Source organism: Odocoileus virginianus, unplaced genomic scaffold (genome assembly GCF_023699985.2).
Source record: "Odocoileus virginianus isolate 20LAN1187 ecotype Illinois unplaced genomic scaffold, Ovbor_1.2 Unplaced_Scaffold_30, whole genome shotgun sequence".
Taxonomy (NCBI): Eukaryota; Metazoa; Chordata; class Mammalia; order Artiodactyla; family Cervidae; genus Odocoileus; species Odocoileus virginianus.
In genome coordinates, this window is record NW_027224292.1 from 308,440 (window position 1) to 335,531 (window position 27,092).

At 36.3% G+C, this 27,092-nt stretch overlaps 2 pseudogenes; both read right to left on the reverse strand.

The window, feature by feature from the left end:
• Nucleotides 1-8,217: 8,217 nt before the first annotated feature.
• LOC110124057 (olfactory receptor 4C13-like) lies at nt 8,218-15,902 on the reverse strand (annotated as a pseudogene).
• A 7,360-nt stretch (nt 15,903-23,262) lies between these two features.
• Nucleotides 23,263-24,190, reverse strand: LOC110123148 (olfactory receptor 4C11-like; annotated as a pseudogene).
• Nucleotides 24,191-27,092: the final 2,902 nt, after the last annotated feature.

Below are 27,092 nucleotides of genomic sequence, written 5' to 3' on the forward strand. Positions count from 1 at the left end.
ATGATATATTGTTTCTACCTTAAATGGTGTATGGATATCTATTCCTTTATCATTCCTTTCTATACTCTACTTCCCAACAATCAGTTCCATCAATTTTAATCCCTGAATATGAATAAACTTGTTCTTACCCTGATATTGCAGTTTATTGATCTACCTACTCTATTTACGACAGTTCTTCTATGTATATAATCTGTATTTGAATGGTAGCTGTCTTCTCTTTGTTCTTTTTGTCCTCCCTAATCCTAGCTTTTCCAAAAGCCAATGTATTTGCTTTCATAAGAATTTAAAAATGCTTTAATACTGCAGTCTGATCATCCATTTTTCATCTCTGGTGATTAATGGATATTTAAGTTTCACTCCACTTATAAAACCTAAGCTTATAAACTATTCTAAAACCTATTGAGATTTTTACTTTTATTTCCTTTGCTATAGGAGACAGATGAAAAAAAAAGTTGCTACAATTGATTTCAAAGAACATTCTGCCTATGTTTTCATCTATAATTTTTATAGTACCTAATCTTACATTTAGGTCTTTAATTCATTTTGGTATCACTTTTGTATATGATGTTAGAGAATGTCCTAATTATATTCTTTTCCATGTAGCTGTCCAGGTTTCCCTGAACTATTTAATTAAGTGACTGTCCTTAAAAAAAAAAGTATTTTATATAAAAATTTTATGTTAGTTTCAGGTATGAAATCTTTTTTTCCATTGTATATTCTTGCCTCCTTTATCAAAGATTAATTGACCATGTGTGTGTGAGTTTGTTTCTGGGTTCTCTGTTGGGTTTGATTCTGTTTTTTTTTTTTTTTTTTTTTCTTATGGTTTCTTTTGCTTATGAAAGTTTGTAAGTTTGGTTAGATCCAACTTGCTTATTTTTGCTTTTATTTTATTTATTTATTTATTTTTACATTGGGAGTCTGACCTAAGAAAACATTGGTATGCTTTATGTCAGAGAATGTTGTGCTTATATTCTCTTCTAGAAGTTTTATGGTGACATGTCTTATATTTCAGTCTTTAGCCATTTTAAGTTTATTTTTGTATATAGTGTGAAATTACATTCTAATTTCATTGATTTTTTTGGGCTGCATTGAGTCTTAGTTGTGGGATCTAGATCCCTGACCAGGGATTGAACCCAGGGCCCCAGCATTTCATTGATTTACACATGGCTTTCCAAATTTCTCAATACTGATTGCTAAAGAGACTGCCTATTCCCTAATGTGTATTATTGCCTCCTTATGTTAATGTATAACTTAAGATCAATAGACCATAAGTGTTTGGGTTTATTTGTGAGATCTCTTTTCTATTCAGTGTATAAATTTGTGTATATATTATATATATGCGGGTTTCCTTTGTGGCTCAGCTGTAAAGAATCTGCCTGCAACATGGGAGACCTGGGTTAGATCCCTGGGTTGAGAAGATCCCCTGGAGATGGGAACAGCTACCCACTCCAGTATTATGGCCTGGAGAATTCCATGGACTGTATAGTTCATGGGGTTATAGAGTCGGACACGACTGAGTCACTTTCACTTATGTATATATATGTGTGCATACATTCTTTTTCTCATAGCCTGTGGATTTCCTTTTCATTTAAAAGAGACAGTATGAACATTGGGGTGCACATGTCTCTTTCAGATCTGGTTTCCTCGGTATGTATCACCGCCCAGGTTGGATGCATGAGACAAGTGCTCGGACCTGGTGCACTGGGAAGATCCAGAGGGATCGGGTGGAGAGGGAGGTGGGAGGGGGGACTGGGATGAGGAATACATGTAAATCCATGGCTAATTCATTTCAATGTATGACAAAAATGACTGCAATGTTGTGAAGTAATTAGCCTCCAACTAATAAAAATAAATGAAAAAAAAAACAGTATATGGCTAGCAGAAGATTTAAATTATTAACAACTTTCAACTTTTCAGTTTTTCTTATGACTTGGGCTATGGTGCCATGTCTAAATTTTTGATCTAATTCAAGCTCAAAGGTATTTCTTTCAGACTTTTTCCAGGCTTGAGTTTAATATATATACCTCTTACTCATTTTGTATTAATTTCAATGTACAGTGTGAGGCAGTGGTTGAGGTTCATTTTTGTTGTTGTTTTTGTTATATATGTATATCAAATAGAACCAGAATTTGTTGAAAAATCTGTTTTTCCTGCATTGAATGGCCTTGATATCTTTTTAAAAGATCCTACATTTACTTTTCTTTTTATTTTTATTTATTTATTTTTCATTTATTTTTATTAGTTGGAGGCTAATTACTTCACAACATTGCAGTGGGTTTTGTTATACATTGACATTACATTTACTTTTATTTATGAACATTCTATTACTTTTCAGTACTACACAGTATGGTTGATGGGAGTCTTATAGTAAGTCTTGAGTAAGGGTAGAATCAGTCCTCTGTGTTTTGCTTTGCTTTTTTCCTCAGAGTGATTTTCTATAGCAGGTTCATGTAAAATTGTACATTTCCATATATTAATACATTATAAAATACGGTTGTCAGTTTCTGAAATATCCTGTGATATATTTACTGGAATTACATTTAAATAGAAAAATTGATAAGGTGAATATATTCAGTCTCTTAATCTATCAAAAGAGTATATTTCTACCTTTACTTATTATTTTTCAACATTATTTTCTGTTTTTCATATAAAAGTATTAAACATATTTTAAAAATATATCCATCGAATTTTGTGTTTAATAGTGTTTTACATAGTGCATTATTTCTAATTTCAGTGTTAATTGTTTTTATAGAAATTCATTTGATATTTGTGTTGACATTGTATCCTGTAAACATGTTAATTTAACAGCTTAAGTATATTTCTTTTTTTGTACAGTCCTTAATATTTTATACCTATATATTGATATTATCTGGCATAAATATATGTGTAAAATTTTGCCTGTTTATTTTCTCATCTGTAACTCTTTTATTTTATTTTTGTTGTTGTTGTTGTTGCAATGTCTGGGTCTAAAGTACAATCCAGAACAGAATTTTCATGGGAATGTCTTGTCTTGTTTCCAATTTCAGAGGAAAAGCACCACTAAGTACAGCTATAGGTTTATGCAGATGCTCTTTTATCAGGTTGAGTAAGTTAATTTTCATTCCTTATTTGGTAACATTTTTTATTCATAAATCTAAATAGTAATGCATGCATTTGTATGCACTTATTGAAAAGGTAATTTTCTCTTTTATTCTGTTAAGTTAGTGAATATAATTGATTGTGTTTCTAATTTTAAACAATATTGTATTCCAGGTGTAACCTACATACATCATCAGTTCAGTTCCATTCTGCCCAGTTGTATCTGACACATTGCGACCCCATAGACCACATAGACCCTATGGAACCCGTGCAAGTCAGGCTTCCCAGTTCATTGCCAACCACAGTTTGCTCAAACTCATGTCCATCAAGTTGGTGGTGCTATGCAAACATCACATCCACTGTTGTCCCCTTCTCCTACTGCTTTCAATCTTTCCAAGTATCAGGGTCTTTTCAAGTGAGTCATTTCTTGGCATCAGGTGGCCAAAGTATTGGAGTTTCACCTTCAACATTAGTCCTTCCAATGAATATTCAGGACTGATTTCCTTTAGGATGGACTGTTTGGATCTTTTGCAGTCCAAGGGGCTCTCAAGAGTCTTCTCTAACACCACAGTTCAAAGGCATTGATTCTTCAGCACTCAGCATTCCTTATAGTGCAACATTCCCATCCATGCATGATTACTGGAAAAATGATAGCTTTGATTAGATGGACTTTTGTTGGGAAATAATGTCTGCTTTTTAATATGCTGTCTAGGTTGGTCATAGCTTTTCTTTCAAGGAGCAAGTGTCTTTTAATTTCATGGCTGCAGTCACCATCTGAAGTGATTTTGGAGCCCCCCAAAATAAAGTCAGCCACTGTTTCCACTGTTTCCCCATCTATTTGCCATGAAGTGATGGGACAAGATGCAATAATCTCAGTTTTCTGAAAGTTGAGCTTTAAGCCAACATTTTCACTCTCCTCTTTCACTTTCATTAAGAGGCTCTTTAGTTCTTCACTTTCTGCCATAAATGTGGTGTCATCTCGATATCTGAGGTTATTGGTATTTCTCCTGGCAATCTTGATTCCAGCTTGTGTTTCATCCAGCCCAGAATTTCACATGATGTACTCTGCATATAAGTTAAATAAGCAGGGTGACAATATACAGCCTTGATGTACTCCTTTTCCTATTTGGAACCAGTCTGTTGTTCCATGTCCAGTTCTAACTGTTGCTTCCTGACGTGTATACAGATTTCTCAAGAGTCAGGTCAGATGGTCTGGCATTCCATCTCTTTCAAAATTTTCCACAGTTTATTATGATCCACACAGTCAAAGGCTTTGGCATAGTCAATAAAGCAGAAATAGATGTTTTTATGGAACTCTCTTGCTTTTTTGAAGATCCAGTGGATGTGGCAATTTGATGTCTGGTTCCTCTGTCTTTTGTGAAACCAGCTTGAACATCTAGATGTTCACGGTCCACATATTGCTGAATCTTAGCTTGGAGAATTTTGAGCATTGCTTTGCTAGCGTGTGAGATGAATGCAATTGTGTGGTAGTTTGAGCATTCTATGGCATTGCCTTTTTTTGGCACGGGAATGAAAACTGACCTTTTCCAATCCTGTGGCCACTGCTGAGTTTTCCAAATTTGCTGGCATATTGAGTGCAGTGCTTTCACAGCATCATCTTTTAGGATTTGAAATAGCTCAACTGGAATTTCATCACCTCCACTAGCTTTGTTCATAGTGATGCTTCCTAAGGCCCACTTGACTTTGCATTCCAGGATGTCTGGCTCTAGGTGAGTGATCACACCATCATGATTATCTGGGCCATAATAACTTTGTACAGTTCTTCTGTGTATTCTTGCCACCTCTTCTTCATATCTTCTGCTTCTGTTATGTCCATACCATTTCTCTTGTTTATTGAACCCATCTTTGCATGAAATGTTCCCTTGGTATCTCTAATTTTCTTGAAGAGATCTCTAGTCTTTCCCATTCCATTATTTTCCCTCTATTCTTTTGCACTGATCACTGAAGAAGGCTTTCTTTTCTCTCCTTGCTAGTCTTTGGAACTCTGCATTCAAATGGGTATCTTTCCTTTTCTCCTTTGCTTTTTGCTTCTTTCTTTTCACAGCTACTTGTAAGCCCTCCTCAGTCAGCCATTTTGCTTTTTTGCATTTCCTTTTCTTGGGGATCATCTTGCTCCCTGTCTTCTGTACATTGTCACAAACCTCTGTCCATTGTTCATCAGGCCTTTTGTCTATCAGATCTAGTCCCTTAAATCTATTTCTCTCTTCCACTGTATGATCATAAGGGATTTGCTTTAGGTCATACCTGAGTGGTCTAGTGGTTTTCCCTATTTTCTTCAATTTAAGTCTAAATTTGGCAATAGGGAATTCTTGATCTGAGCCATAGTCATCTCCCGGTCTTGTTTTTCTGACTGTATAAGTCTTCTCCATCTTTGGCTGCAAAGAATGCAATCAATCTGATTTTGGTGTTGACCATCTGGTGATGTTCATGTGTAGAGTCTTCTCTTGTGCTGTTGGAAGAGGGTGCTTGCTATGACCAGTGCATGCTCTTGGCAAAACTCTATTAGCCTTTGTCCTGCTTCATTCTGTACCCTGAGACCAAATTTGCCTGTTTCTCCAGGTGTTTCTTGACTTCCTACTTTTGCATTCCAGTCCCCTATAATGAAAAGGGCATCTTTTTTGGGTGTTATTTCTAGAAGGTCTTGTAGATCTTCATAGAACCTTTCAACTTCAGCTTCTTCAGCATTACTGGTCGGGGCATAGACTTGGATTACCATGATATTGAATGTTTTACCTTGGAAACGAACAGAGATCATTCTGTCATTTCTGAGATTGCATTCCAAGTACTGCATTTTGGACCCTTTTGTTGACTATGATAGCTACTCCATTTCTTCTAAGGGATTCCTGCCCAGGAGCAGACAAATGAAGACAATATTTTCAGCTTCAAAGCAGTAGCTTGACATGACCCATGCATCTGCATTATAATTTTCTTCCCCCTTTTGGGATCTCTCAATGGATTTAAGTACTGTGAAAGCTTCATTTCTCTTTCTCATTATTCACAATTGAATCCCAGCAACTATTAATGTGTTGGATACATTTCTTGAATATAAAAATATTTGCTTTTTAATGAATGAAGAATACATAAGTGGATTTGAATATATTTTGCAATGAATTTTCCTTCTTTCTTTTTAGACAGAGCTACTTTTAAAAACACTCTTCCTAAGAAAATGTTACCAGAAAGCAAACTTATTAACAGAATAATATAACAAAAACCAACAGTATCTTTATGATGATATAATCTTTCCAAGAGCAGATGGAATATTAAGGTAGAGGTTTTGTTCTTATAATGGTACCTTAATTTTCTTTTTTTTTGTTAATTCCTAGCTTACATGCTACGTCACTTCAGTTATGTCCTAGTTTAAGCAGGAATAAAACAAATTGTCATTTCCAAGAACAGAAACAGAATTCTCTGATTCTGAAAAAGGTTAAGTAGGAAAACTTTCCAAGTCTACATTGCTACTATTTTTGTGTGTTTTAATGGATTTTTGTTTTCATTTATACATACATTTATGCATTCAGTATTTATCATGAACCATCATGGTGCTACTACAGAATGATTGTTAACAAGTAGGTAATTAGTTTATGGGGTATGATCATTTATTGAGTAAATTGAACTTTCTGACATTATAATATTATTTTGTTTGAATCATCACTCTTTCTCATGATTTATGAACCTAAGGAGGTGACATGAACAATCCACAATGATTCTGATTCTAAAAGTAAATTTTGAATTGGTGTAATATCCTACGCCTTATAGGTTAAATGGCATATTGCCTTTATTGCCTAAAACCTAAATATCCCAGGGTTACAGTCAACATATCACAACCACCATCAACTCTAGTGTATTAAAAATAGCAGAGTCATTAATAAAATTATTATAATTATTTGCATATGATGATATATAACTGATATATATATAATAGTATATATACAAATACATATAACTATAACAATTATATAAATACTATTAATATATATGTGTGTATATATATATATATGTGTGTGTGTGTGTGTGTGTGTGTGTGTGTGTGTATCCTGGAGGAGGTAATGGCAACCCACTCCAGTATTCTTGCCTGGAGAACCTCATGGACAGAGGAGCCTGGTGGGCTATACAGTCCATGGGGTCACAGAGAGTTGGACATGACTGAGCATAGCACTGCACACGTGTATGTCCGTGTATATATATATATATATATATATATATGTATATGAACAGAAAGATAGATTTTCCAGCAAAGTCTCTGTATCGATAAATGGTAGCTGATATAATTATGCAATTTTCTGTCATCATTGCCCAGTCATATTATTACAGGAGTCAAGAACATGGTCTGAGATTTCAGTTAGATTCTGGTTACTTGTTCTTCAGTATTTCTATTTTAAAACATATTTCTGTCTGTTTGTTTTCTCACCTAGAAAATGGGGATAATAGCAGTGTCTACCTCTTTGTACTGATATAAGGATTACTGCTGTCACTCTTTTTTTTTTAGGTTTATTAATTAACTAATTTGGCTGCACTGGGTCTTCACTGCCTCGTGTCAGCTTTCTCTGATTAGAGAGAGTAGGGGCTACTCTTCATTGTGGTGCTCAGGCTTCTCACTGAGATGGCCTCTCTTGTTTCAGAGCATAAGCTCCAGGTACTTGGGCTTCAGCAGTTGCAGCCTGTGGGCTTCAGAGCACAGGCTCAGTAGAGGTGACATATGGACTTATTTGTCCATTGGCCTGGTGGATATTTCTGAACCCATGTCCTCTGTATTGGCAATTGGATTCTTAGCCACGGGACCACCAGGGATGCTCCTCATTATATTTTTAAATTTCTTTAACTAATTTTATTGGGATTAAAGCTTGTGAATACACATACAATAGATGAAGCTAGTAAAACAGCTCCAATTTGGTAGAACTTTTCAAATATTCAAAGAATAGTTCTAGGCTAGGTTTTTGTCTCTTTTGTTGCATCCATCTCTTCTTTTCCCCTTTCAGAATCTATGATTATAAGGGTTATTATTATTTTTTCTATATCTTATAGGTATTTTTGCTGGAGGTCACCAACAATGATATTTTTGCATCAGTTGACTGAACTTTGGGCTTCATGGACATCTTATTGATCACCTGAAATCACTTTTCAGCTACACAACTTCCTAATGGCATTTTTCGTCTGGTCATTTCTCAAGGTATAGATTAAGAGATTTAACATGGGAGTTATCATACTGTAGAATACAGTAACTGATTTATCAGCAGGTAAAGTAACCGCTGGTCTCAGGTACACAAATAAGCAGGGCCCAAAGAATAGGATGACTGCTGTGATGTGGGAGACACAGGTAGAGAGGGCCTTGCATCTGGCCTCCCAGCTATGGGCCCTCAGGGTACACAGAATGACCACATAGGAGCCAATCAAGAGAAGCAAATTTAACAGACAGAGGAAACCACCATTGGCAGGAACAGAAAGTCCTAGAAGGTGAGTGTTAGTACAGGCCAAATCGAGCAAAAATATTAAGTCACACATAAAATGATCTATGATGTTAGGGCCACAGAAATGTAATCTGATGATGAAGAGGAGCTGTATGGTTGAATGAATAATGCCTCCATCCATGCCACTCCCACTAGCAGCCCACACAGTCACCAATTCATGATGGTTGTATAGTGCAATGGTTTGCAGATGGCCATGTAGTGGTCATAGGCCATCACAGTGAGCAGGATGACATCAGCACCTGCAAACAGATGTTCCCCAGAAATCTGCATCATGCATTCGTTGAAAGGGCTGGTTTTCTTTTCATAAAGGGAATCTATGATCAGTTTAGGGGTAGTGGCACAGGAATGGCAGGCATCAACAAAAGAGAGATGGCCCAGGAAATAGTACATGGTGGAACTTAACAGTGGACTGGCTTTGATGATGACCATAGTGAGCACATTTCCTACCATAGACATGATGTAGATGACCAAAAACACAACAAATATGATCTTCTGCATCTGTGGGTTCTGTGAGAGTCCCAGTAGAACAAACTCTGTCACATTGCTTCAGTTATCCAGGTATCTCAGGTTATGATTAATTATATTACCTGAAAAGGTCACAATTTATTAGTTCCACTTTGAATTAATTAATCTTGCCAATGTAATAGTGAATGCCTAAATTCTATGGGTTTTGATTCTTATGATTTATACGAGATAAAAAAAAGACGGTAATCATTCAAGAAAAGACAGTGATTATTCAAATTCTCTGCTCAGGAAGGTGATTTTTAAAGTACAGACATGAAAAATATGCAGATAGAAGCCTGAGATGATCTGTGTATGTGAGATGACTCACAGCCTAAGGTGAAGTGGTAAATCTCACACACAGTGGCAGCTAAACCTGAAGAGAGGTAGAAAATGCATGCAGAGGATACGCATTCAAAGCTAGGCAATTTCTCTTCTATTTTTAGGAAATGGTCAACCAGTAAATATAATTTAGAATACGAGTGTAAAGATAAAGAGAAGTTTGAAAAAGTGAGAATATTGGCTTTAACTCTAGTAAAGATTTTTGTGTGATCTTGATGAAGCTGGTTGAGGTTCTGTATGGAGATAGAAGCCAGAGAAAAGAAACCATGATACCAGATATTTATAATTGTTGACCTAAAGTTTAATATATATTGAATAGAAAGTAATGGCAGAATTCCAGAGCTACCATAATATATTCAATAATGCATATCACCTAAATCCAATGACTTTATAAATAACTAATGCATATACTTTTAATGATTGATTGTTATACGCATGGTATGGTAGCAACATGTGTGTGTATTATTATTTCATTCCTCTTGCAAATGAAAAACAATCTCAGGAAATCATGTTAGATGTAAATAATAGTGATACTAATGTTGGCTAAAACTTCCTGAACACTTCCTCATTGTTCTCAGTGCTCTAATTTTTCTTTGCAGAAATTGGTTGCAATTCTCATTGCAAATTTGTGATCTGATCACTACTGTCATTTTATACTTACTTTACACATTAAGGAATAGAAACCTAGAAAAGTTAAGGATATCTTGCAAGGTTAGACAGATATTTAATATCTGAATATTATTAGATTTTTTCACCTGTATTCTTAACCCATTGTCTAGATCATTATACTACAATAAACAGTGTTTAACTAGTAAACTCATTTTGATAAGATCATAATTACCACAGTTACTTCAATATAACAGAAACATATCTATGAGTCAAATTCATCAACACACAAATACACATATAATCACACACACCACACTTACACAGGATAATATATTGAATTCTTTAATATCAATAACTATGTGGCACTCCTTTCACTGATGTTTCATTCCCTCTTATTTTCCTCACCTTAATTTCTCCTTCTTCAATTCCCCTGCAATGAATAGTCCTGCAGACTCTCTTGCACAATGAAAATGGTGGTGCAGCAGTGAAGCATGTTGTTTTGAGAATCAGAAAGGCCATATCATCAGGTGCTTCTCCACTTGCAACTTCTTGATCTGGAGTATATTTCTGGCACCTTACATCTTGTTTCCTCTACAATAAAGTGAGAAGATTGACGTCTTTCATAACTGTTTCTAAGCAGTTATGAAAATTGGTAGAAGAAACATATATGAACATATTCACCGTACCATGGAGGACACACAAAGGACCATCACTTATTTTTGACTGTCTGTGCACCTTGTTGTAGGAATAATAGGCATTTTGAGCAATAATACAAAGAGACATTTAGCTACGCAATAAAGTGAAGAACGGTCATCTCCAATTTTACTTTTAAAGAAGCCACAGAGACCCATATTATACACCATGGTTGATCCCAAGAAGAGTTCTTCATATTCCTGTTGGTCTAAACAGAAGATGATTTATATCATTTAATATTCACATTATTTTTTTCTGTGTAAACAGTATTTAAATTTTCTTTTCATTCGCATGATCAATCTTAAGTATCTCATTGCAAAAGGACTGTATCTTGTATTAGAGAGTTGTATCTTCTAAATTGTTTTATCTCTATGAGCCTCAAAATTTTCCATCTGTCAAGTTAGGTTAATGATATTTACCAATCATATTGTGAACAAAACCTGAAGATGAAATGCTCTATTACTCTATTTTGAAATGTTGGAATATCAAATTTGCTTTATATGGAAAGTAACAACAATTAAGAACAGCAGTATAAACATGTCTTTGTCAACAAATTACATTTCATTTTCTTTCCAAGTCTGTTATTCTTTTTTTTTTTAATTTTTTTTTTTTAATTTTTTTATTAGTTGGAGGCTAATTACTTTACATCATTACAGTGTTTTTCCCCTTTAAAAACAAGCATTGAAATTCAGAGTGTCAATAAAGCCTCCACGTTTTCTTCCATCAAAAAAAAAAAAAAAAGAACAGCAGTATAACCATCTTTAATAAGCATTGGCACTACTGAAAGGCTTACCTTCTGGTCTTAGATCATCTTAGTGATATTTCAGGGTGTTCAGAAATAATCCTGTCTTCCAGTTGACCCCTTCTTGGGATAGGTGACTTTTCATATGAAAAATACCGCACACACTTAAAAGAGAATGTTCAGATAATTTGTATCAAATCAACAGTAGAGAAACAAGTCTTTTCATGAGTCTATTTCCTCCTAGCATAAACCTCTAAAACTTTCTACAGAAAACCCTGGGCTTGGATTTAGAATCCATTCACTCATAACATGATGTAGAAATGATCTTCTATACATGGTTCTGGTTCCATAGACAGAAGGCTGAATGAATGGTAAATACACTTTCGAATGGTTTAATCTACCCTTGACGAACTTTGCTCTAGAGGGGACAACAACAACAACAACAAATCATGAGAATGTCCATAACATGCATGGATATTAAAGAGGTTTTCTGAAACATTCAAGGACCTTGTATTGCATGTCTTGTAAGGACACTTTCTCTCCCGGGAATTAATTACTTCTTTTGATGGTATGATTTTGCCTTAGAAACAGGCATTCTGGAGAGACATACTTGAGAAACATCCATTCTAGAGTGGAAAATCATTTTCCCTGACCTGCAACCAAATCATGTGAGTCCACAATCTGTATATGAATCTGGGTTTCAAAGAAAATTTAATGGCATGTCATAGAAAGGGTAGCATATTTCTAGCATGGGTACCTGTGATGTATAGTTAAACTGGGCTCATCTCAAAGAGAAAACTTCTATTTTCTTATCAATATTAAACTTTTCTGGAAATCTAGGACTGAATGCTTATAAATTAGAGCAGTGAGGGCATAGAATTAGTGGAAACCATTTCAAAGTGACTGAAATAAAAACCTTTTATTCCCTGTTCATCAGAGAGTAATGGAAGTAAACAGAAACTCTAATAGGATCCAGATGATTAATATTTTGGACATCTATGATGGTCAGCATGAAACACATTAAACCTCTGAAGAGATTTCTAAAGCACAAAAAGGGATCACTATATATTATTTTTCTGTTTAGTTATGCTAAGAGTTATGAAGCGAACTGAAGTTCTGAAAGTTACTGAAATTTTTGTTTGCATTTCTTGATGACTAACAATTTTGAGCATTTTTAGAAACTATTTTTATGGGTATGTGCTTTCATTGGGAAATTTCTTTTCAGGTTATTTGTATAATTTAAAAATAAAAGTTTTGTGTATCTTTTTGTCCAGTTCTCAAATCATGTTTACACTTTGCAACTACTGGGCTGTAACACACCAGTTTCCCTGTCCTTCACTGTCTCCCATAGTTGAGATTCATGTCCACTGAGTCAGTATTTAACTTAGTTGTTAATGACTTTTATGTATTCCAGATATATGTGTTTTGTCATATTTATTATACAGATACAAAGTATGAGGTATTTGTATACAAATGTTATGCAAGATTGATCTGTTATACACAAACACATTTTTCTCCTAGGCTGTGAATTTTCTTTAATTTTTTAAAGTCTTTCTTTTTGGTAGTTTTATGGTTCATGCTTCTCATGTCATATCTAATAAATATTGATCAACCTCTAGATCTCTTTGCCTTTTCCTACTGTTCATGGGGTTCTCACAGCAAAAATACTGGAGTAATTAGACTTTCCCTCCTCCAGACTACCTTATCTGTCTTCTGATAAATCTGTATGCAGGTCAAGGAGCAACAGTTAAAATTGGACATGGAAGAACAGACTGGTTTAAAATTAGTGAAGGAGTATGTCAAGTCTGTATATTGCCAGCCTGCTGGTACAACTTATATGCAAGTACATCATGAGAAATCTGGGCTGGCAAATCACAGACTGGAATCAAGATTGCTGGGAGAAAAAAAATCAGCAAGCTCAGATATGCAGATGATACAACTCTAATGGCAGAAAGTGAAGAGGAGCTATAGTGACTGTTGAAGGTGAAAGAGGAGAGTGCAAAAGCTGGCTTAAAACTCGCCATTCAAAAAACTATATGCAAAACAGAAAAAGAGACTCAGATATATAGAACAGACTTGTGGACTCTGGGAGAAGGCGAGGGTGGGATGTTTCAAAAGAACAGCATTGAAACATGTATATTATCTAGGGTGAAACAGATAACCAGCCCAGGTTGGGTACATGAGACAAGTGCTCGGGCCTGGTGCACTGGGAAGACCCAGAGGGATCGGGTGGAGAGGGAGGTGGGAAGGGGGACTGGGATGGGGAATACATGTAAATCCATGGCTAATTCATTTCAATGTACAACAAAAACTACTGTAATGATGTAAAGTAATTAGCCTCCAACTAAAAAAAAAAAAAACAAAAAAAAACTGTGATTATGGCATCTGGTCCCATCATTTCATGGCAAATAGACTGGTAAAAATGGAAACAGTGACAGATTTTATTTTCTTGGGTTCTAAAGTCATTGTGGTTGGTGACTATAGCCATGAAAATAAAAGACACTTGCTCCTTGGAAAGAAAGCTTTGATAAATCTAGTCAATGTAAAAAGCAGAGGCATCATTTTGCCAACAAAAGTCCATATAGTCAAACTTTCGTTTTAAAGTACTCATGTTCAGATGTGATAGTTGGATCATAAAGTAGGCTGAAGGCCAAAGAGTCATTGCCTTCAAATTGTGGTGCTGGACAAGACTCTTTAAAGTCCCTTGAACAGCAAGGAGATCAAACCAGTCAATCCTAAAAGAAATCAACCCTGAATATTCATTGGAAGGACTGATGGGGAAGCGCTAATACTTTGGCCACCTGATGCGAGAATACAACTCATTGGAAAAGACCCTGATGCTGGGAAAGATTGAAGGCAAAAAGAGAAGGGGACATCAGAGGATGAGATAGCTCGGTAGCATCACTGACTCAACAGAGGTAAAACTAAGCAAACCTCTGGAGTTTGTCCCACTAAGGACATGGGAGCCTAGCACGCTGCAGGCCATGGAATCGCAAAGAGTCCAACAAGTCTTACCAACTGAACAACAACCTCATGATAAAAATACTTCTACTTCTTCTAGAATTTTTATAGTTTTAGATTTTACATCTAGTTCACTGACTTATTTTGCATTAATATTAGTGTATAGAGTGAAGTATTGTTGAAATTCACTTTTTTGCAAGTGGGTATCATATTGATCCAGCATTTGTTGAAAGATCCATTATTTCCACACTGAATTTCTTTGATATCTTTGTCGGGAAATTCATACATTTAGATTTTATGAACATTCTAATATGTTTAAATAGCACATAACTTGTTTTGTGGTAATTTTGTACTATGCCTTGAATTTAGGTAGAATAAATATTTTTTTGAGAATGGTTTTCTACCATGAGCTTTTAGACCAAACCAAATCTTTAAAAGATCAACAAGACTAGGAAATGGATCACTTAACTCAGAAATCTAATTTTCTGTGTAGGTTAGCAAATGCTTTGTACTGTAGGATTCATCTGGTATAAAATACAGCATTGCGTTTGAATTATTTCACAAGTTCCCCCGGATATGGCCATATGATTTCTGTAATTTAGTTTTCTTATTGTGTTCCTGTTGGTTTGCTCACTCAGTCAAGTCAGAGTCTTTGTGACCCTGTGGACTGTAGCCCACCAGACCCTCTGTCCATGGGATTTCCCAGGCAAGAGTACTGCAGTGTGTTGCCATTTTCTTCTCACAGAGATTCTAGAATTTGTGGCTTGATTACTATCGTTCTAGGCCTTATATGTGAATTCTGAAAAAGTTTCCATGTAGGCAATTACATCTTTCCATTCTCATGAAGGCATAAAAATAGCTGTTAAAGTGGGCTCTGAGGTGCTTACTCTGTCAAGGGGCCCTTTCACAGCCAGCCTCACTTTATAATAAAGGCTGAACATGCCCACTTCACAAAAAAAAAAAAAAAAAAAAGCTATTAAATACCAGTGAAATACTGACCTCTTTGCCCATCAGGCTCATATAATGGCAAGATTCCTGGGGCCATAACTGAGTTAGTGCACAAATGGCCTTGAGCACAAGAGAACCCTAAAGTACTTCTTCCTATCCATCCAAGTAGAAGCCAGGGCCATACATTTGTATAACTAATCATGACCTGAGATACAGGTATAATAGAAAGAACATGACATGATCTGTTCTACGGAGACTCTCACAAAATCGAAAGATACAGAAAATCATATTTGTTGCATTTTTGGTCATCTACATTGTCTCTATGTTAGGAAATGTGCTCACTATGGTCACCATCACCACCAGTTCTTTATTGGTTAACCTATGTACTAGTTCCTGGCCCATCTCTGCTACTCTTATGTCACTATTCCCAAACTGATCATATATTCACTCTAAGAAAACAAAATCAGCCCTTTCAATAAATGCATGATGCAGATCTTTGGGGAACATGTACTTGCAGGTGCTGATGTCATCCTGCTCACCATGATGGCCTGTGACCTCTATGTGGCCATCTTCAAGCTCTTGCACTATACGACCATCATAAATCAGCGACTGTGTGGACTGCTAGTAGAAGCAACATGGATGGAAGGCTTTATTCATTCAACCATAGAGCTCTTCTTTATCATGAGATTACCCTTCTGTGACCCTAATGTCATAAATCAAAAACAGTCTAGGACTACTCTTAAATATTTGATGCTTTTTTAAAACCAACTTGGGACCTAGTTTTACAAGCTTGATTACTGTACATGTAGTCATAAGATTTCATCCCAGTAAAATGCAATAAAGAAATTTATTTTTTTTCATTTATTTTTATTAGTTGGAGGCTAATTACTTTACAATATTGTAGTGGTTTTTGTCATACATTGACATGAATCAGCCATGGATTTACATGTATTCCCCATCCCGATCCCCCCTCCCACCTCCCTCTCTACCTGATCCCTCTGGGTCTTCCCAGTGCACCAGGCCCGAGCACTTGTCTCATGCACCCAACCTGGGCTGGTGATCTGTTTCACCATAGATAATATACATGTTTTGATGCTGTTCTCTCGAAACATCCCACCCTCGCCTTCTCCCACAGAGTCCAAAAGTCTGTTCTTTAAAAATATAGTGATGAAGCTTCCCTGGTAGTCCAGTGGTTAAGAATGTGACTGCTAATGCAGGGCCAATATCTGACCCAGTCCAGCAGGATTCCACATGCTGCAGAGCAACTAAGGCTGCTTGCCACACTATGGAGCCTACACACCACAACTACCAAAGCCTAAGTACCTAGAGCCTGTGCTCCTCAACAAGAGAAACCATCACAGTGAGAAGCCCACACACTACCACTAAGAGTAGTCCTGGGCTACCACAACCAGAGAAAGTCAACACACAGCAATAAAGTTGCAAAGTAGCAAAGATTAATTGATTAAAAATAAATGCACAAAAGATAAGCAAAAAAAAAAAAAGTGATATTCAGCAGTAATCTTTACAGCAATATGAAAAGGCAAGCACTTATATTATCTTTATTTTACAGATGGGTAAGCAAATGAATTTAAGGGACTAGATCTAATAGACAGAGAGCCTGATGAACTATGAACGGAGGTTCGTGACATTGTCCGGAGACAGGGATCAAGACCATCCCCATGCAAAAGAAATGCCAAAAGGCAAAACGGTTGTCTGAGAAGGCTTTACAAATAGCTGTGAAAAGAAGAGAAGCAAAAAGCAAATGAGGAAAGGAAAGATATTCCCATTTGAATGTAGAGTTCCAAAGAATAGCCAGGAGAGATAAGAAAGCCTTCCTCAGTGATCAATGCAAAGAAATAGAGGAAAACAACAGAATGGGAAAGACTAGAGATCTCTTCAAGAAAATTAGAGATACCAAGGGAATATTTCACACAAAGATGGGTTCGATAAAGGACAGAAATGGTATGGACCTAACAGAAGCAGAAGATATTAAGAAGAGGTGGCAAGAATACACAGAAGAACTGTACAAAAAAGATCTTCATGACCCAGATAATCACAATAGTGTGATCACTCACCTAGAGTCAGACACCCTGGTATGTGAAGCCAGGTGGCCCTTAGAAAGCATCATTATGAACAAAGCTAGTGGATGTGATGGAATTTCAGTTGAGCTATTTCAAATCCTGAAAGATGATGCTGTGAAAGTGCTGCACTCAACATGCCAGCAAATTTGGAAAACTCAGCAGTGGCCACAGGACTGGAAAAGGTCAGTTTTCATTCCAATCCCTAAGAAAGGCAATCCCAAAGAATGCTCAAACTACTGCACAATTGCACTCATCTCACAGGCTACTAAAGTAATGCTCAAAATTCTCCAAGCCAGGATTCAGCAATTAGTGAACCATGAACTTCCAGAAGTTCAAGTTGGTTTTAGAAAAGGCAGAGGAACCAGAGATCAAATTGCCAACGCCAGCTGCATCATAGATAAAGCAAGAGAGTTCCAGAAAAAAACATCTATTTCTGCTTTATTGACTATGCCAAAGCCTTTGACAGTGTGGATCACAATAAACTGGAAAATTCTGAAAGAGATGGGAATAACAGACCACCTGACCTGCCTCTTGAGAAACCTGTATGCAGGTCAGGAAGCAACAGTTAGAACTGGACATGGAACAAACAGACTGGTTCCAAATAGGAAAAAGAGTGCATCAAGGCTGTATATTGTCACCCTGCTTATTTAACTAATATGCAGACTACATCATGAAAAACGCTGGGTGGAAGAAGCACAAGCTGGAATCAAGATTGCCAGGAGAAATATCAATAACCTCAGATATGCAGATGACACCACCCTTATGGCAGAAAGTGAAGAGGACTAAAAAGCCTCTTGATGAAAATGAAAGAGGAGAGTGAAAATGTTGGCTTAAAGCTCAGCATTCAGAAAACTAAGATCATGGCATCTGGTCCCATCACTTCATGGCAAATAGATGGGGAGACAGTGAAAACAGTGTCAAACTTCATTTTGGGTGGCTCCAAAATCAGTTCAGATGGTGATTGCAGCCATGAAATTAAGAGACACTTACTCCTTGGAAGGAAAGTTATGACCAACCTAGATAGCATATTGAAAAGCAGAGACATTACTTTGCCAACAAAGGTCCATTTGGTCAAGGCTATGGTTTTTCCACTGGTCATGTATGGATGTGAGTGTTTGACTGTGAGGAAAGTTGAGCGCTGAAAAATTGATGCTTTTGAACTGTGGTGTTGGAAAGACTCTTGAGAGTCCCTTGGACTGCAAGGAGATCCAACCAGTCCATCCTAAAGGAGATCAGTCCTGGGTGTTCATTGGAAGGACTGATGCTGAAGCTGAAACTCCAATACTTTGGCCACCTGATGAGAAGAGCTGACTCATTGGAAAAGACCCTGATGCTTAGGGGCAGGAAGAGAAGGGGACGACAGAGGATGAGATGGCTGAATGGCATCACCGACTCAATGGGCATGAGTTTGAGTAAACTCCGGGAGTTGGTGATAGACAGGGAGGCCTGGTGTGCTGCAATTCATGGGGTCACAAAGAGTCGGATGCGACTGAGTGACTGAACTGAACTGAGCTGAAACAAATGAAAGTAGTGCATTCCAAAACAGAAATATTGAAGAACATGTAACTGGAATCTAACTGACATCTCAGATCATGCACTTAAGTGCTGTGAGAGATGGCCAAGGCAATGATGATTGAAAGGCAGCATAATTATACTAATCAATATTTATTGATATAGGGACTTGATGGACTATCTATCCATTTCCCTGTCCATATACATATATACACACATATATATGTTTTATATGTACATATATTTTTAGATGTGTACACATATAAATAATATTCATACATTTAATTAGTTATATAATGTACATATATGTTCATTAACTATAATTCTAACAATTATATGAGAAATATAATATATATATATCCCAAATATATATATATGATATATGCATATATACATATATATAAAAACTTGCAATTATTTTCTTTCATTCTAAGGGTTGTCTTTTCATTTTATGGGTTCCATTGTAGTGCAAAACCTTTAAAATTTAATGAGGTTTCATTCATTTATTTTTGTTTGTATTTTCATTACTCTAGGAGGTGGATCCAAAAAGAACTTGCTGTGATTTATGTCAAAGAGTTTTCTGGTTATGTTTTCCTCTAAGAGTTTTCTAGTGTCTGGCCTTACATTCAAGTTTTTAATCCATTTTGAGTTTATATTTGTGTATGGTGTTAAGAAGTGTTCTAATTTCATTGTTTTATATATAACTGTCTAGTTTTCCCAGCACCACTTATTGAAGAGAATTTTTTTCTCTAGTATATATTCTAGCTTACTTTGTCATAAGTTAGGGGACCATAGATGCATGGCTTTGTCTCTGTGCTTTCTGTTCTTCTTTCATTGATCTCTATTTCAATGCTAGAGAGGATGTGAAGAAAATGATCCCTCCAACACTGTTGACAGGAAGGTATATTTATGCAGCAGCTATGGAGAAGAGTATGAAGTTTCCTTCAGTTCAGTTCAGTCGCTCAGTCATGTCCGACTCTTTGTGACCCCATGAACCACAGCACACCAGGCCTCCCTGTCCATCACCAACTCCCAGAGTCCACCCAAACCCATGTCCATCGAGTCAGTGATGCCATCCAACCATCTCATCCTCTGTTGTCCCCTTCTCCTCCTGCCCTCAATCTTTCCCAGAAACAGGGTCTTTTCAAGTGATTCAGCTCTTCACATCAGGTGGCCACAGTATGGGAATTTCAGCTTCAACATCAGTCCATGCAAGGAATATCCAGGACTGATCTCCTTTAGGATGGACTGGTTGGATCTCCTTGCAGTGCAAGGGACTCTCAAGAGTCTTCTCCAAAACCACAGTTTGAAAGCATCAATTCTTTGGCGTTCAGCTATCTTTATAGCCCAACTCTCATATGCAAGCATCACTACTGGAAAAACCATTGTCTGGACTAGATGGACCATTGTTGACAAAGTAATGTCTCTGCTTTTTAATATGCTGTCTAGGTTGGTCATAACTTTCCTTTCAAGGAGTAAGTGTCTTTTAATGTCATGGTTGCAATCACCATCTGCAGTGATTTTGAAGCCCCCAAAATAAAGTCATCCACTGTTTCCACTGTGTCCCCATCTATTTGCCATGAAGTGATGGGACCAGATGCCATGATCTTAGTTTTCTGAATGTTGAGTTTTAAGTCAACTTTTTCACTCTCCTCTTTCACTTTCATCAAGAGGCTCTTTAGTTCTTCACTTTCTGCCATAAGGGTGGTGTCATCTGCATATCTGAGGTTATTGATGTTTCTCCCAGCAATGTTGATTCCAGTTTGTGCTTTCTCCAGCTCAGCGTTTCTCATGATGTAAGCTAAAAATAGAACTACCACATGACCCATCAATCCCACACTTGTGCATACCTCTAGGAAAAAACAATTTGAAAACATACATGCACCACAATGATCATTACAGCACTACTTATAATAGTCAGGACATGGAAGCCATCTAAATGCCCATTGATAGAGAAATGGATAAAATTGTTGTGATACAAATATACAACGGAATGTCACTCAACCATGCTATGCTGTGCTTAGTTGCTCAGTCCTGTCCGACTCTTTTTAACCCCACTGACTGTAGCCCACCAGGCTCCACTGTCCAGGGGATTCTCCAGGCAAGAATACTGGAGTGGGTTGTCATGCCTCCTCCAGGTGACCTTCCCAACCCAGGGATCGAATCCAGGTCTCCTGCATTGCAGACAGATTCTTTACTGTCTGAGCCACCAGGAAAGCCCTACTCAGTCATAAAAAGAACAAAATAATGCTATTTGAGTCAACATGGGTGGACCTAGAGATTGTCAGGCTGAGTAAAGTAAGTCAAACAAAGACACGTATCGTATGGGTTAACATATGTGGGATTTTTAAAAAGAGGGTATAAATGAACTTATTTATAAGCCAGAAGTAGAGTCATGGATGTAGCAAATAAATTTATGTTTACAAGGGAATAAGGAGGGGCAGGGATGATTTGGGAACTTGGGATTGGCAGGTTCACACTACCATATATAAACTAGATAGCTATAAAGGACCTGTTGTATACACAGGGAACTACTCAATACTCTGTTATAGCCCATATAGGGAAATCATCTAAACAAAAAGGGTGGATATATGTATATGCATAACAGATTCACTTTTCCATATACCTGAAACCAACAGAACGTTGTGAATTGACAGTGTAGCAATATATTTTAAAATGTCAAAACAACACACACACACACAAAGCCAATGCTTGATGAATATCTTTAGTTTGATTTTCCTTCCATTATAACTGTAACTGTATTCTCTAAATAAAATAAAATATTGCTGGCAAACTTATGCGGTGGACATTAATTAAAAATAGAAATTTTAGTAAGTATATTTAATATTCATTTATGTAACAATAGCACATACTAGATTTCGTTATGAATGCAAACTTGAACCCTTATGACAAGCCAATGACATAGAGATTATTTTAATTTCTATTTTACAGACAAACATTGAGGCCTAGAAGTCCATCTATCTTTCCTGAAGTTACAGGTCTATGAGGTGATAGAACAAGGATTTGGATTCATAAAGGCTGAACCCAAAGCTAATGCTCTTAATCATTATATTCTACTCCCCATTTGAAAGGTAGAATAAAATCAGTTCGTGACCCCTTCATCAATTCCTAATGTTTCCTGTGTTTTAGTTCACATTGCAGATGTTTAAATAAAGTGGATTAGAGGCATTTATTATGTATTAGAGATAAGGAAGACATCTGAAACTGTTTTGAAACCTTCCTTCTTATATTTCTTATATTTCTCAGCAGAAAAATCTCGAGGATGGGTTTACTCTGGGAACTTCAGAGAATTGATATTTGTTCTGAATTTGCTATCTGTGTTTTTGAAAGATATATTCCACTTTATAATATATTTGAGACATAACTGAGATAGCAAAAAAGGGAATGGAAATATCAGGAATTCTACTTTTTCCTGAGAGAAATGAAAGTATACTTAGAATTGAGAGTTTCTCCTTTAGGTGAATCACTTTTGAGGGCAGATGACTATTCACAATTATACACTCTGTTTATATTAATAACATCTTCCAAAAATCATTTAAAATCACACCATTTCCCCTATTTAATTTGGCTGCAAATACTTCTGAAGCACATAAAAACTTCTAAGTTTTCTTTCCCTGTATAACACGATGTTCTATTATATAAACTTTTTGTTTTCATATGCATGTGAGAATATTTTCTTCTCTTTTATATCTCTTACATTTGTTCATCCATTCAGTGATCTGAAGTACAAATAACCACAAACCCTTGTATAGTAAGTGTATGTTTCTGTGACTGTTTGTGTACTGGCATGAGGGATATTTAGACTAGATGAGCTTGTAACAAAATTATGACACTTCTATTCTCTTTTACACATATGGGCCTCCTAATGCATCACATTAAACTTTTGAGTTGCCAGTTTAGACACTGAATTTTGCAATGTCCCAAAAAGTAGAAATACATGAGAATTTTTTAATGTTGTTTTTGCTCTGTTGGTGATGTACAGGGAAGCCTTGTGTCCTGCAGTCCACGGGGTTTCAAAGAGTCAGACACAACTGAGCAACTTAACTGAACTGAACTGATTGAAAAATAAACTCTGACAGGGGATCATGATTAGAATTGGCAAGTTTGGTCCATGTAAGAATGAGAAGCTTTGGTATTCATCTTGCCTGCGAATTAAAAAAAAATAAAGCAAAGCACACTTTGATTTTATTTATGCTATTCCCACAAGAGTCAAGCATTGTCACATATGTTAATTTGTACAGATTCACTAAAACCATGACTCAGTAAACAATCAATCCAGGCCCACAATTCATCTTTTGCTTTCTGAGGTAATTCTGACATGCCATAACTTTCTCATGGCATTTTTCACTTCTGCATTCCTCAATATGTAGATGAGTGGATTGAGGAAGGGTGTTCCAAACATGTAAAATACTTCCAACATTTTGTCCATGGGGAATGTGGTTGGGGGCTGAGTATATATAAATATACATGAACCAAATGATAAGACAACTACAATAACATGGGAAGTGCAGGTGGAGAGGGGCTTTTTCCTCCCTTTTGCACTGTGGTTCCAGAGCAAATGCAAGATAACAATGTAAGAGATATCAGAATAATAAAATTGCTTATACAAAGTGCCCACTATTAATCACCATCAGTAAATTCATCACATAAATATGCATGCAGTCAAGTTTCAATAGTGGCTACATATCACAGCAATAGTGATCAATCAAATTGGATCCGCAAAAGGGCAATCTCAAGGTCAGAATAATCTGAGCCACAGAATGTGTAAAAGACCCTATCCATACAAGAACAATCAGGATGATGCAGACTTGCCAGCTCATGATTGTTGCATAATTCATGGGCTCACAGATAGCCACATACCGATCCATGACCATGAGGACCAGGACAAAGATCTCCATGCATCCACAGAAATACAGTGCAAAGACTTGAGTCAGGCACTAATTGTAAAATATGCTTTTCTTTGCAAACAGGGCATCCACAATTAATCTCAGGGCTACTGAAGTTGAAAAGCAGGTATCAACCAAAGACAAATAAAATAGGAAGAAGTACATGGGGCTCCCAAGTGTCTGGATGAAGTTTATGGTTGTAATAATAAGGAAATTACCCATCAATATTCCTACATAGAAAATGAAGATTACAAATACCATTTTCTGTCTCTTAGGATTTTGAGTCAATCCTAACAGTATGAACTCCATTACTCTGTTATTTTGCTGCATTGTTTCATGTAGTGAGGGCAAAACTCAGATGAGAAAGTATCTGCAAAGGAGAAAAAAGAAAGAAAATGGCATGAATGCTATATGTGTGATAAGTCACTTTAGTCATGTCCCACTCTTTGTGATCCCATGGACTGTAGTTGCCAGGGCCGTCTGTCCATGGAATTCTCCAGGCAAGAATATTAGAATGGATTGCTATTTCTTTCTCCAGGGGATATTCCTGACCCAGGGACTGAACCAGTATCTGTCTCCTGCTTTGGCAGGTGGGTTTTTTTACCACTAGCATGATAGAGCCCTAATAGGTACACATGATCATGGACTGCCACCTTCCAATGCATAATCACTTATTGCAATACAATGCTTTATCTGAATTACATGGAATTCATAATACTCATTCAACCTGTTTCTTAAATGCATCTGAAAATAATAATATAAGAAATTGAAAATAATAAGTAAATAATTCTTCAGATGCCATTAATAGTAATTTGAGTTATTTCACAAGAGTGAATAACTTTTTCAGCTTAAGGTTATCTTCAATTTCTATCAAGGACATATTGATATTAATGTTCCCTATTACAGAAGTAGAGAAACAGTTTACCTAATTTACTCAATATGCTGTCACATCTTCAACAAAATGTCCAGTGATAAAATACTCTTCTAGTCAATATTGCTTTGAGTAATGATTGTCTAAACATTTCAGAATGTCTTTCATAATGAAACCTGAAGATTCTTGAGAATCTCTTGGACAGGAAAGAGATCAAACCAGTCATTCCTAAAGGAAATCAGTCCTGAATATTCACTGGAAGGACTGATGCTGAAGTTGAAGCACCAATACTTTGGCCACCTGATGAGAAGAACTGACTCATTGAAAAGACCCTGGTGATGGGAAAGATTGAAAGCAGGAAGAGAAGAAGATAACAGAGAATGAGATGCTTGGATAGCATCACGGACTCAAAGAACACGAGTTTTAGTAAACTCTGAGAGATAGAGAAGGACAGGGAAGCCTGGTGTGCTGCAGTACCTGTAGTCATAAAGAGGAGGATATCACTTAGTGCCTGAACTACAACAAAGCACACGTACAACTATATTCACAAGCACACACTGCATTACACACACAGACACATGATAGACTGAGTGGAGAGAAATAAAAAAGCATAAAATTTTAGCAATGCGTACACAACCAGTTGATCCAGCCTATCATTAAATTTATTTGAATCTGTTGCCTTGACTAAGTTTGATTTTTACTTTACTTCTTAAACCTGTCTAGTTGTTTACAATTTTAGTATTTTTCAATTTTAATGTTTTTTCTTTAGTATTTTAAAGTCTTCATTGAACTTATCACAATATTGCTTCTGTTTTTTGTTTTTTGTTTTTTTTCCTGACTGCAAGGCTTGTGCAATCTTAGCTCCTGACCAGGAATTGAACCCACACCCCATACATTGGAAGGCAAAATCTTAACCACTGGACCACCAGGAAAGTCCCCAGATGTTGACAATCTTAAATTCAGCTCTTATTTATTTATTTATTTATTTATTTAAATTTTAGTCTTTAAGTTATACTATGTTGTTCAAAGTTAAATTTGAACTCAGAGATTCACCATCTCTTAAATGAAGGAAAAATTTCAAAAATGAACATATGCCATATTCAGAACTTTTTAAAAATATTTCAGGCTTATGATTAAGTACTAGGAATTTGTAAAGTGAACCCAGAAAGCTACAAGCAATACCTGTAACTTTCAGTAGAATTCTTGTAATATATATTTTCAGTGGCCTTTATTGTTACCTCAAGTAAAGGAAGGCAAAAATAAAGAGAGCATTTTTTCATATCTGGCTATATGTGAATCACTGAAAAATTTGTCTTATGTGTCTTTATAGTCTCCAAACAAGCAGTCAGTAACAAATTATATATGTCCAACTGATAAAGTATATTTACAACTTACATGCCAGATGAAAGTATAATTTTAAGTATAAATAGATTTCATTTATTCATCTTAGAAAAGCACAGTAAAATAATTAATGGGCAAAAGAATCCATTTTAGTTGTGAAATACAACTAAACATAGATAAATATCCTTAATTTCATTCACAGTTAAATACGTTCAAATTAAATAACATTTTAACCCATTTTTGAGTAAAGCAATCTTTGTGATGCAATCTGTTGATGTATAGTGCTGACAAGTTGTGGGTTGTAGTCAATCTACAGATTTTTGGTAGGAGGCTAAGAGGGCTCAGTCTCTTAGGAGATGATTTTCTTTTTAAAATTAATTTATTTATTATTTTACTTTACAATATTGTATTGGTTTTTGCCATACATTGACTTGAATCCTCCATGGGTGTACATGTGTCCCCCATCCTGAACAACCCTCCACCTCTCTCCCCATCCCATCTCTCTGGGTCATCCCAGTGCACCAGCCCTGAGCACCCTGTCTCATGCATCAAACATGGACTGGCAGTTTGTTTTACATGTGATAATTTACATGTTTCAGTGCCATTCTCCCATATCATCCCGCCCTCGCCCTCTCCCACAGAGTCCAAAAAACTGTTCAATACAATTGTGTCTTTTTTCTTGGCTCGCATAAAGGGTTATCATTACCATCTTTCTAAATTCCATATATATGCATTAGTATACTGTATTTGTGTTTTTCATTCTGGCTTACTTCACTCTGTATAATGGGCTCCAGTTTCATCCACCTCATTAGAACTGATTCAAATGCATTCATTTTAATGGCTGAGTAATATTCCATTGTTTATATGTACCACAGCTTTCTTATTCCTTCATCTGCTGATGGACATCTAGGTTGCTTCATGTCCTGGCTATTATAAAACAGTGCTGTGATGAACATTGGGGTACACGTTCCTCTTTCAATTCTGGTTTCCTCAGTGTGTATGCCCAGGAATGGGATTGCT